This window comes from Salvelinus namaycush, chromosome 2 (genome assembly GCF_016432855.1).
Source record: "Salvelinus namaycush isolate Seneca chromosome 2, SaNama_1.0, whole genome shotgun sequence".
Lineage (NCBI taxonomy): Eukaryota > Metazoa > Chordata > Actinopteri > Salmoniformes > Salmonidae > Salvelinus > Salvelinus namaycush.
The window spans coordinates 52,128,376-52,141,714 of NC_052308.1; positions in this window are offsets into that span (position 1 = coordinate 52,128,376).

Here is a 13,339-nt window from a genome sequence, read left to right on the forward strand (position 1 = left end):
AAAGAAAGGCTACAACACAACGACCAAAATCCAACAGGAAGGCTGCTACTTCGGCTATAAATCTGAGTGGAATTATGTGTAGGCTAAAAGACTTTGCATGGTCAATCCGAGGTCTGCAGTGGCCATACAGCATTTACTGCATTCAGCCGCCTCAGAAGAGAGAGCAAACATACTTGTTTGCGCTTCGCAGAGCTGTTGTCAAGGAAGTGTGTTTGTGTTTATACAGGACCACCCGCCCCGACCTACCATCAACCAATTATGTCAATGCCGAGCTATACAGAGCCACCCGCATTGTTACAAAGTTTGAGAGGCACATGCCGATGTAGAACTGAGCTTGACTGAGCTCCATAGGAATCATCTGACCACATTTGCGGATCAAGCCTAAATTGGCTTAACTGTAGGACGATGAGAAACGCAGTAACATTATGGCTAGCTTCAATTATCCTAGTTAGCTACCTTCTCTTGGTTTGATGCAGTCAAGACAGGTACAATGCAATCGGATGGGATGATAAATAACTAGCGCGAAGTTAGTCTAGCGCGAAGTTAGTCTAGCGCGAAGTTAGTCTAGCGCGAGATAACAATGGTTGCAGTCTCTCCCTATGAGCCTCGCATGTCTAAAAGGCGCTGCATGGTCAATCCGACCTCTGCATTGGCCATGCAGCATTTACGGTGATAATGGCTTCTGCAGAAGTCAGGGCATTTTTACTTCTTGCGCTTCGCGGAGCAGCGCAGAGATGTTGTGGAGGAAGTTGACAAGGAAGTGAGTTTGTGTTTATACAGGACCTCCCGTCCTCACCTAACGCCAACCAATCATGTCAATGCAGAGCAATACTGAGCCCTCTGCATTGTTATAACATTTTAGAAGCGCACGGCGATGCAGTATGGAGCTCAATTAGGCCTTTACATGCCTCCGGAGGCTCCTCAATTACGTCACACCATCCATATGGCGCCTCCGACCACATTTTCTATATCCGGATCAAGCATAAATTGCCTTTCACTCACATTCACACACCGAACAGCTTCCGCTTCCTAATAGCTTACAGCTGCTCGCTCTTTGCCTCTCTCTCGCTCCCTTTCTCCATGGCTCCGGTTTAATAAAGTATCAAAACAATTGGCTTTTCTGCTGCTTCCTTCACTCAAATCGGACCAGTTGTCCTTTTAGGTCCTTTCAGAACAGGTTTTTAAAAAGTATGCATGTTGGGTCCGGGACTTTCCATTGTCCATTTCGGAATGGGAAATCTAACTCCCATCATACAAGGTTTGTCCTCATCATTCAGATTATTCAAATTCAATCATGATGTCTTTAGAGAGTGGTTAGAGGGACAATAGAGCGCTAAGTACCAGATCATTAGCAAGGGTCATTAGCAAGTTTGGTAGGCTACCCATCAGCGTCATACATTTGCGCAGACTTAGATTGAGATTACCATGACCAAAGGTCACAGGGAATTTGACTGCGGTCATGACTCGTGACTGCCGGTGTCGCAGTATGGTCAGGCAACAGCCCTACCTATAATATGAGTATCCTTTTCTGATTCAAATAGAATTCCCCCAACATTGCTCTGATGTCCAAAAGATTTCAGATCGAAATTTCATGATTTCTATATTGGTCTGTCCAAAATGGCTTTTTAATTCTGTCATGGAAATCATTTTATTTCCTATTACCAAGTCATTTACGGTTTCTATGCCTTTAGTTTTTGACGTGGGCCAATTTATCTGTGAATTCTGAAAACTATGCATGGATTGTTCAATAGGGGTGTGTTTTTTGGAAGTGATATTGGTTCTTGTAGAATCTGTTTAATGTTCTTCCATATTGTTATAGTGTTCTTAACTATGATGTTCTTAGCTCCATCCTTTGAAAACAGACACATGAAAAGATACTGGGGATGAGCATGCACATCTTCAATATGTACCCATTGTTCCTCTTTAGTGCCTTTAACAATGTCTCAAATAAAAGCCTTGGGTGGTGAGTTGATACAATTCTAAGTCTGGACGGTTAAATCCACCCTCAGACTTAGGGAGATGTAAAACTTTCCTATTTATTCTGTGAGTTTTATTTTCCCATATAAAGTCTGTAATGGCCAAGTAATATTTTTTAAAGAATATCTTCAGTGAGGTAATTGGTATTACTGAAAAAAATATATAAAGCCTTTGGGAGCCATGCCATTCTAGCAAGGTTTATTCTTCCTGTAATATTTATGGGAATATTGTTCCATTTAATTAATTAATTAATCTGCTTTCATGTTGTTGAGGAATGATATTAAGTTATCTTTATATATTTGGTGTTTGTCACTTATTAAGCATACTAATTATTTAACTTAAAGGATTGCTGTAGTTCATGAGTTATTCTTTTTCCTTTTGCCATTTTCAGTTTTTTCCACTTACATTTCATATCCTGACATTTTAGAGTATTCTGAAATTTTCAATATTAGTCTGGTATATCAGAAGATCTTCGGGAAATAAGTTCAATTCATATTCATGTTAACCAATACTGATACCTGTTACGTTTGGCCCTAATCTATGGATGTCACATGACTGAGAATACAAATATAGTAGGGGTGTGGATCAGCAAACCAGTCAGTATCTAGTGTGACCACCATTTGCCTCATGCGGTACGACATGTGGCCTGTGGAATGTTGTCCCACTCCTCTTCAATGGTTGTGCTAAGTTGGTGGATATTGGCGGGAACTGGAACACGCTGTCGTACACGTCGATCCAGAGCATCCCAAACATGCTCAGTGGATGACATGTTTGGTGAGTATGCAGGCTATGGGAAAACTGGGACATTTTCTGCTAACAGGAATTGTGTAAAGATCCTTGCGACATGTGGCCGTTCATTATCATGCTGAAACATGAGGTGATGGCGGCGAATGAATGGCACGACAATGGGCCTCAGGATCTCGTCACAGTATCTCTGTGCATTCAAATTGCCATTGATAAAATGCAATTGTGTTCGTTGTCCATAGTTATGCCTGTCCATACCAGAAACCCCCCGCCAACATGGGGCACTCTCTCACAACATTGACATAAGCAAACCGCTTGCCCACACACCGCAATACACAATATCTGCCATCTGCCCTGTACAGTTGAAACCGGGATTCATCCGTGAAGAGCACACGATTTCATATTTTCCCACTTAAGTTGGTAACGATGCCGAACTGCAGTCAGGTCAAGACCCTAGTGAGGACGATGAGCATGCACCTGTGTAATGATTATGCTGTTTAATCAGCGTCTTGATATGCTCACTAAGAGGGATGTAAACAACATTTTTGGTATCTTTTATTTCAGCTCATGAAACATGGGACCAACACCTCACATGTTGTGTTTATATTTTTGTTCAGTGTATGTAATATTTAAGGTTGAAGGCTTAAGTTTGGAATAGAAAAGGCCATTCAAGACGTTTGAAAGCCTTTTCAGCATCAACAGCCATTACTGATACATCTACATCTTCTTTTTTCGTGTATTGTAAACTCAGCAAAAAAAGAAACATCCTCTCACTAACAACTGCATTTATTTTCAGCAAACTTAACATGTGTAAATATTTGTATGAACATAACAAGATTCAACAACTGAGACGAACTGAACAAGTTCCACAGACATGTGACTAACAGAAATGGAATAATGTCTCCCTGAACAAAGGGGGGTCAAAATCAAAAGTAACAGTCAGTATCTGGTGTGGCCACCAGCTGCATTAACCTCTCTTGGGCACGTGAGACGGTAGCGTCCCACCTCTTCAACAGCCAGTGAAACAGCTGGGCGCCAAATTCAAATACAGAAATACTCATTATAAAAATTCAGAAAACAAAACATATTTTACATAGGTTTAAAGATGAACTGCTTGTGAATCCAACCACGGTGTCAGATTTAAAAAATGCTTTACGGCGAAAGCATACCTTACGATTATTTGAGAACGTAGCCCACTAGACAAATCATTACAAACAGTAGCCAGCCAGGTAGAACAGTTACACAATTTAGAAATAGAGATAAAATTAATCCCTTACCTTTGATGATCTTCATATGGTTGCACTCAGCAGACATTAATTTACTCAATAAATGTTCCTTTTGTTCGATGAAGTCTCTTTATACCCAAAAACCTCAGTTTTGTTCGTGCGTTTTCTTCAGTAATCCACATGCTCAAACGCAGTCAAAACAGGAAGACAAAAAAATCAAAATTGTATCCGTAAAGTTCATAGAAACATGTCAAAAGATGTTTATATTCAAACCTCAGGTTGTTTTTAGCCTCAATAATCGATAATATTTCAACCGGACAATAACGTCGTCAATTTAAAAGGTAAACAAGAAACGCACTCTCTCGGTCTGGCGCAGGAAACAGCTCTGTGACACGGCAGGGTCCACTCATTCAGACTGCTCTTACTTCTTCATTTTTCAGAATACAAGCCTGAAACAATTTCTGGAGACTGTTGACATCTAGTGGAAGGCATAGAAACTGCAATTTGAGTCCTAAGTCAATGGATACTGTATTGGCATTGAATAGAAAACTACAAAACCAAAAAAGAAACTACTTCCTGAATGGATTTTTCTCAGGTTTTCGCCTGCCAAATCAGTTCTGTTATACTCACAGACACTATTTTAACAGTTTTGGAAACGGTAGAGTGTTTTCTATCCAAATCTACCAGATATATGCATATCATATATTCTGGGCCCGAGATGCAGGCAGTTTAATTTGGGCATGCATTTCATCCAAAATTCCGAATGCTGCCCCCTACCCTACAGAAGTTAAGTATTGCAGTGCATCTCCTCCTCATGGACTGCACCAAATCACGCACAGAACGAGCAGTATGGCTGGTGGCATTGTCATGCTGGAGGGTCATGTCAGGATGAGCCTGCAGGAAGGGTACCACATGAGGGAGAAGGATGTCTTCCCTGTAACGCACAGCGTTGAGATTGCCTGCAATGACAACAACCTCAGTCTGATGATGCTGTGACACACTGCCCCAGACCATGACGGACCCTCCACCTCCAAATCGATCCCGCTCCAGAGTACAGGCCTCGGTGTAACGCTCATTCCTTCAACGATAAATGCGAATCCGACCATCACCCCTGGTGAGACAAAACCGCGACTCGTTAGTGAAGAGCACTTTTTGCCAGTCCTGTCTGGTCCAGCGACGGTGGGTGCCCATAGGCGACGTTGTTGCCGGTGATGTCTGGTGAGGACCTGCCTTACAACAGGCCTACTAGCCCTCAGTCCAGCCTCTCTCAGCCTATTGCGGACAGTCTGAGCACTGATGGAGGGATTGTGCGTTCCTGGTGCAACTCGGGCAGTTGTTGTTGCCATCCTGTACGTGTGATGTTCGGATGTACCGATCCTGTGCAGGTGTTGTTGCAAGTGGTCTGCCACTGCGAGGACGATTAGCGGTCCATCCTGTCTCCCTGTAGCGCTGTCTTAGGCGTCTCACAGTACGGACATTGCAATTTATTGCCATATCCACATTTACAGTCCTCATGCCTCCTTGCAGCATGGCTAAGGCACGTTCACGCAGATGAGCAGGGACCCTGGGCATCTTTCTTTTGGTGTTTTTCAGAGTCAGTAGAAAGGCCTTTTTAGTGTCCTAAGTTTTCATAACTGTGACCTTAATTGCCTACCGTCTGTAAGCTGTTTGTGTCTTAACGACCGTTCCACAGGTGCATGGTCATTAATTATTTATGGTTCATTGAACAAGCATGGGAAACAGTGTTTAAACCCTTTACAATGAAGATCTATGAAGTTATTTGGATTTTTACGACTTATCTTTGAAAGACAGGGTCCTGAAAAAGGGACGTTTCTTTTTTTGCTGAGTTTATTATACTGAAACATGTTCTTATATTTGTTTGTAAGTGTCTATTTTTTATAAACCCTTGATTAATATGGTACGACTTTTGCCATTCTGTTGCTTGTGAGTTTTATTATTTTATTGTCACAGTTTATTAAATGTATGGGTCTGTAATCTTCAGGGGACTAGATTTTCCTAGTTTTAATATAACTGAAATAACTGATACATGGAACTCAGAAGCACTGAATTGAGTGACGTGTTGTCATTTGAATGAATAGGGGTGCTACTTTGTCCCAGAATGTCAAATACACTGCTCAAAAAAATAAAGGGAACACTAAAATAACACATCCTAGATCTGAATGAATGAAATATTCTTATTAAATAATTTTTTCTTTACATAGTTGAATGTGCTAACAACAAAATCACACAAAAATGATCAATGGAAATCAAATTTATCAACCCATGGAGGTCTGGATTTGGAGTCACACTCAAAATGAAAGTGGAAAACCACACTACAGGCTGATCCAACTTTGATGTAATGTCCTTAAAACAAGTCAAAATGAGGCTCAGTAGTGTGTGTGGCCTCCACGTGCCTGCATGACCTCCCTACAACGCCTGGGCATGCTCCTGGTGAGGTGGTGGATGGTCTCCTGAGGGATCTCCTCCCAGACCTGGACTAAAGCATCCGCCAACTCCTGGACAGTCTGTGGTGCAACGTGGCGTTGGTGGATGGAGCGAGACATGATGTCCCAGATGTGCTCAATTGGATTCAGGTCTGGGGAACGGGTGCGCCAGTCCATAGCATCAATGCCTTCCTCTTGCAGGAACTGCTGACACACTCCAGCCACATGAGGTCTAGCATTGTCTTGCATTAGGAGGAACCCAGGGCCAACCGCACCAGCATATGGTCTCACAAGGGGTCTGAGGATCTCATCTCGGTACCTAATGGCAGTCAGGCTACCTCTGGCGAGCACATGGAGGGCTGTGCGGCCCCCCAAAGAAATGCCACCCCACACCATGACTGACCCACCGCCAAACCGGTCATGCTGGAGGATGTTGCAGGCAGCAGAACGTTCTCCACGGCGTCTCCAGACTCTGTCACGTCTGTCACATGTGCTCAGTGTGAACCTGCTTTCATCTGTGAAGAGCACAAGGCGCCAGTGGCGAATTTGCCAATCTTGGTGTTCTCTGGCAAATGCCAAACGTCCTGCACGGTGTTGGGCTGTAAGCACAACCCCCACCTGTGGACGTTGGGCCCTCATAACACCCTCATGGAGTCTGTTTCTGACCGTTTGAGCAGACACATGCACATTTGTGGCCTGCTGGAGGTCATTTTGCAGGGCTCTGGCAGTGCTCCTCCTGCTCCTCCTTGCACAAAGGCGGAGGTAGCGGTCCTGCTGCTGGGTTGTTGCCTTCCTACGGCCTCCTCCACGTCTCCTGATGTACTGGCCTGTCTCCTGGTAGCGCCTCCATGCTCTGGACACTACGCTGACAGACACAGCACACCTTCTTGCCACAGCTCGCATTGATGTGCCATCCTGGATGAGCTGCACTACCTGAGCCACTTGTGTGGGTTGTAGACTCCGTCTCATGCTACCACTAGAGTGAAAGCACCGCCAGCATTCAAAAGTGACCAAAACATCAGCCAGGAAGCATAGGAACTGAGAAGTGGTCTGTGGTCACCACCTGCAGAACCACTCCTTTATTGGGGGTGTCTTGCTAATTGCCTATAATTTCCACCTTTTGTCTATTCCATTTGCACAACAGCATGTGAAATTTATTGTCAATCAGTGTTGCTTCCTAAGTGGACAGTTTGATTTCACAGAAGTGTGATTGACTTGGAGTTACATTGTGTTGTTTAAGTGTTCCCTTTATTTTTTTGAGCAGTGTAAATGTATATTGTAAAGCCGTTCATACCTGGTGCTTTTCTCCTCGGAAATGTTTTAACAGTGTGTATATTTATTTTTGGGTCATTTCTATTTTTAGTGATTATTTTTTGTCTGCTGATAGTTGCTTCAGGGTTATTGGGTCTAAGAAGGCTGTAGGAGCAGTCCAATTGTTGTTTAATTCTGATTTATATAGATTTTAATAGAAACTTTTAAAATTGCTATTAATAGCGTTGTTGTTTCTAATTAAAGCATTTGTATTCTTTATCTGGTTTGGCGTGTATTTGTTTTGTGAGGGCTGCGAGGTGTTTACCTTGTTTGTTTGCCATTTAAATAGTATGCTTTATTTGAGTTTAACCTGCAGTTGTTGGATCTCTTCAAAAGAAAAACATCATATTCCTGCTTAAGTTCCTACATTTAATTAGATGTTTTACCTTGTAAAGATTTTTATGGGCTTTTTCCTAAGACAGTGATTTTTTTTCTAACTGAGATTTAGCTTTTGCAGAGTATGAGATTGTCATTTCCCTTATACACACCTTAAAAGCGTCCCGAATTATGTCGGGGTCGGCTTTTTTCTGTCCTCATTTGTAATGGTTAAAGTCTTTTATTTTTTTAGTTCACGCATTTAATACATTTCGGGTTTTGAAGATACACTCTGTTCATTCTCCATATTCTGTCACTAAGTGTATTTTCTGTTGGTGTAATGAAGCATGATACAGGAGAATGATCCAATACCACTATGTCATAGATTTTTTTAACCCAATTCTCAAATAGCTTTTGAATTTGCCTTTTTTATTGCTATGTCTGTCTAACTTCCCGAATGTGTGATTTAGGTTGCCTGCTAAAATAATAGTTCCTGTCTGGGTTTGATCTAATATAGCTCTAAAAACACCAGATTTGCCCCAGGGGGTTATACAATTAAATCAATGTGTACAGTCAGGTCCATAAATATTTGGACATTGACATATGATGTGCTGTCTACCACAGCATATTGGAGTTGATATTAAATAATGAATAATTAATTTGAGGGTATTTACATCCAAATCGGGTGAACGGTGTAGGAATTACACCACTTTTTATATGTGCCCCTCCCCTTTTTAAGGAACCAAAAAGTATTTGGACTATTGGCTGCTCAGCTGTTCCATGGCCAGGTGTGTGTTATTTCCTCATTAGTTAATTTACAAGTAAGCAGATATGAGGTCTAGAGTTGATTTCAAGTGTGGCATTTGCATTTTGAATCTGTTGCTGTTAACCCTCAATATGAAGCCCAAAGAGCTGTCACTGCCAGTGAAGCAAGTCATCATTAGGCTGAAAAATCTAAACAAACCCATCAGAGAGATATCAAAAACATTAGGTGTGGCCAAATCAACTATTTGGTACATTCTTAAAAAGAAATGACGCACTGGTGAGCTCAGCAACACCAAAAGACCCGGAAGACCACAGAAAACAACTGTGGAGGATGACAGAAGAATTCTTTCCCTGGTGAAGAAAAACCCTTTCACAACAGTTGGCCAGATCAAGGACACCCTCCAGGAGGTAGGCGTATCTGTGTCAAAGTCAACAATCAAGAGAAGACTTCACCAGAGTAAATACAGAGGGTTTACCACAAGATGTAAATCATTGGTAAGCCTCAAAAACAGACCAGATTAGAGTTCGCCAAAAAACATCTAAAAAAGCCTGTACAGTTCTGGAACAATATCCTATGGACAGATGAGACATAGATCAACTTGTACCAGAATGATGGGAAGAGAAGAGTATGGAGAAGGGAAGCAGGGTGGAGGTAGTGTTATGGCATGGGCATGTATGGCTGCCAATGGAACTGGTTCCCTTGTATTTATTGATGATGCTGACAAAAGCAGCAGGATGAGTTCTGAACTGTTTTGGGCTATATTATCTGCTCAGATTCAGCCAAATGCTTCGAAACTCATTGGACAGCGCTTCACAGTGCAGATGATGACCCACAATGATACTGTGAATACTTTTTTAAGGCAAAGAAGTGGAATGTTCTGCATTGGCCAAGTTAATCACCTGACCTGAATCCAATTGAACATGCATTTCACTTGCTGAAGGCAAAACGCCCCAAGAACAAGCAGGAACTGAAGACAGCTGCAGTAAAGGCCTGGCAGAGCATCACCAGGGAAGAAACCCAGCATCTGGTGATGTCTATAGTATCCAGACTTCCAGCCACAACCCAAAGGATATCCAGCCAACTTGGCACAACTGTGGGAGGCATTGGAGTCAACATGGGCCAGCATCCCTGTATAACGCTTTCGACATCTTGTAGAGTCCATGCCCCAATGATTTGAGGCTGTTCTGAGGGCAAAAGGGGGGTTGCAACTCAATATTAGGAAGGTGTTCTTAATGTTTTGTTGACTCAGTTTATAACCTATGCGTCCACACACCCATTCTCTCACACACTTCCCTCACACACTCATTCATATACACACCCACACACACACACACAGTAGTGTAAAAATACTTTAAAGTACTATAGTACTTTACTATTTATATTTTTGACAACTTTTACTCCACTACATTCATAAAGAAAATTATGTATTTTTTCTCCATACATTTTCCCTGAAAACCAAAAGTACTTGTTACATTTCGAACAGTTAATGACATACTTTTCTATATTCCCTTTCAAATGTCTTATCAGCGTCCATGTAGCCCGCTGGCATCGGCTACTTCTATCGTTACTTCATAGAGAAGAACAGTTACTTGGGGAAGGTAGAGTATAGATTGTATTGGGGAGGGGAAAATAATATTGTCACAATTTACGATAAGCTGGTCTTAGGCATCACTGTATGTAGCTTACCTTTGCTTTTTCCCACTTTGTCATCTTCGCAGTGCAGGGGATCCCACTCTACCAGTCTCCATTACGAGCAATGTTTGTAGGCCTTTGACTGGAAAGGTTTCTTGCAGCTTGATTAGGGCTTCATCGGCACTTGTGAATTCCATCCTTTGCATTCCCTTCCATACCCACAGCACTCCCGGGAAGCGGAGTTGAGATTTGGTCCCCTTTTCCTCCAGTGACTTGCGTCTTTTTTTTCAGCTTAGCAGACAGTTCCTGGACGAATCAATTGGTCTAGCCTTGGAATTTTATCTCCTTTCCCCCTTTTGCCTTCAGAATGTTGACTTTGGTCTGATAGCTCCATAGTTTGACGATAACCATGTGTGGGTATTTGGCGTTCTTTGGCATCATTCCAGATCCTCTGGTGATATACCTACGTCAAGTTCCTTGGATATCAGTTTGACTATGTAGCTGGAAAGGTCTCCTTTTTCTGCGACTTCTGGTAAGGACAATATTCTCACGTCTCAATCTGTTTTATTGCTGGTCCTATTCCTCTTCTAAAGTTTGAAACTTTGTTTCCAAAAGGCACATTTTGTTATCTTGTTCTGCCTTGTTTGTGTCTGACACGATTGCTTCTACTGTCTTTTCAAGCAAACAGATTTGAGCAGTTTGTTTGTTTTGGTGTGCATTGAGAGTATTTTAGCTATGTTTTCCTAGATAGCGTTTAACTATTAATTACTCTTGTTTGCGTCTCCAAGTTGCTCTTTGGCTTTTCCTTTTTAAGGAAGCCATTGTCTGTTGGATTCGTGTCTCTGCATGATTTACAAACTGGTTGGTTAGCTGTTGTACAAAGCTGATCGCTCACACCCAAGTTTTTTTACAAGAACACCCCTGCCAGCCAAACCCACCCCTAAACCGGACAACGCTGTGCCAATTGTGCACCGCCCCATTGGTCTCCCGGTCGCGGCTGGTTGCGACAGAGCCTGGACTCGAACCAGGATCTCTAGTGGCACAGCTAGCACAACGATGCAGTGCCTTAGACCACTGTGCCACCGGGTAGGCCCTGACCCTACCAAATTCAAATAGAAATGTGAGTTATAGATCTGTCATTATCATTGAAAGTAAGTTGAAGAATCAATAGATCTGTTCTACAGTGCATTCGGAAAGTATTCAGACCCCTTGACTTTTTTACACTTTTTGTTACATTACAGCCTTATTCTAAAATGAATTGAATTATTATTTTTCCTCATCAATCTACACACAATAACCCATAATGACGAAGCAAAAACAGGTTTTTAGAAATGTTTGCATTAGATTTGGGTTTGTGACAGGGCTACATTCATCATGTAATAAAGTGATGCAAGCTGCTGCAAAACACCCAAAATGGATGTCAGCCCTGAATCCTATGAATTGGAGAAAACAAATGTCAGTTTAGGTCTTGCTGCTTCTCTGCCAAGAATGTTATGTTTGAAATTCCGGTAATGTTTTATTATTGGCCAGCTAGCCGTGTGTCATGTTTTGACTGAGAGTGCGAGAAATCTGCTGATCCTGCCACGCATCCTTGAGTACCTTTCTAAATGATGCATAAAGGGTGTTTCGGTCATCTCTATAACTTCAGACTTTCAGGTGTAGTTGTGTGTGTATGTGTCTCATATCTGACTCACGGTCCTGGTGCTCGGCCATCAGGCTGGAAAGGGAACTGCTCACCACATCTGCAGCTGATGAAAAAAAATAAGGCTACATACAACGAACCCTGGCCCCGTCCAGAATCAACCCTTAGCACCTAAACCTATGGACTTGTGTAGATCTGAGAAGATTGGATAGGTATAAGAAATATGGTACAAAATCTTCCCAACCTATCAGAGAGCAAGGTAAAGCTACTACTACACTGATCTAAAATATAAATAGTTACATATAATTACAGTTCATATAAGGAAATCAGTCAATTTAAATAAATAAATGATGGCCTAATCTATGGATTTGGCATGACTGGGAATACAGATATGCATCTGTGGTCACAGATACCTGAACAAAAAACGTAGGGGCATGGATCAGAAAACCAGTCAGTATCTGGTGTGACCAACATTTGCCTAATGCAGTGCGACACATCTCCTTCACATAGAGTTGATCAGGCTGAAATGTTGAAATGTTGATCAAGCTGAAATGATCCAGAGCATCCCAAACATGCTCAAAGGGTAACATGTCTGGTGAGTATGCAGGCCGTGGAAGAACTGAGACGTTTTCAGCTTCCAGGAATTGTGTACAGATTCTTGCGAAATTGGCCATTGAAGGTGATCATTTGTCCACTGAAGTCAGTTACCATGCCAAACTGCAGTCAGGTCAAGACCCTGGTGAGGACGGCAAGAATGCAGATGGGCTTCCCTGAGATGGTTTCTGACAGTGTGTGCAGAAATTCTTCAGTTTTGCAAACCCACAAGTTCATCAGCTGTCCAGGTGGCTGGTCTCAGACGGCCCTGCAGGTGAAGAAGCAGGATGTGGAGGTCCTAGGCTGGCGTGGTTACACGTGGTCTGCGGTTGTGAGGCCGGTTTGATGTACTGAAAAATTCTCTAAAACGACAGAGACACAACTTATGGTAGAGAAATGAACACTACATTCTCTGGCAACAGCTCTGATGGACATTCCTGCAGTCAGCATGCCAATTGCACTCTCCCTCAAAACTTGAGGCGTTTGGCATTGTGTTGTATGACAAAACTGCACATTTTAGAGTGGCCTTTTATTGTATCCAGCACAAGGTGCACCTGTGTAATTACCATGCTGTTTAATCAGCTTTTTGATATTCTACACCTGTCAGGTGGATGGATTAACTTGGCAAAGGAGAAATGCTCATTAACAGGGATGTAAACAAATTTGTGCCCACAATTTGAGAGAAATA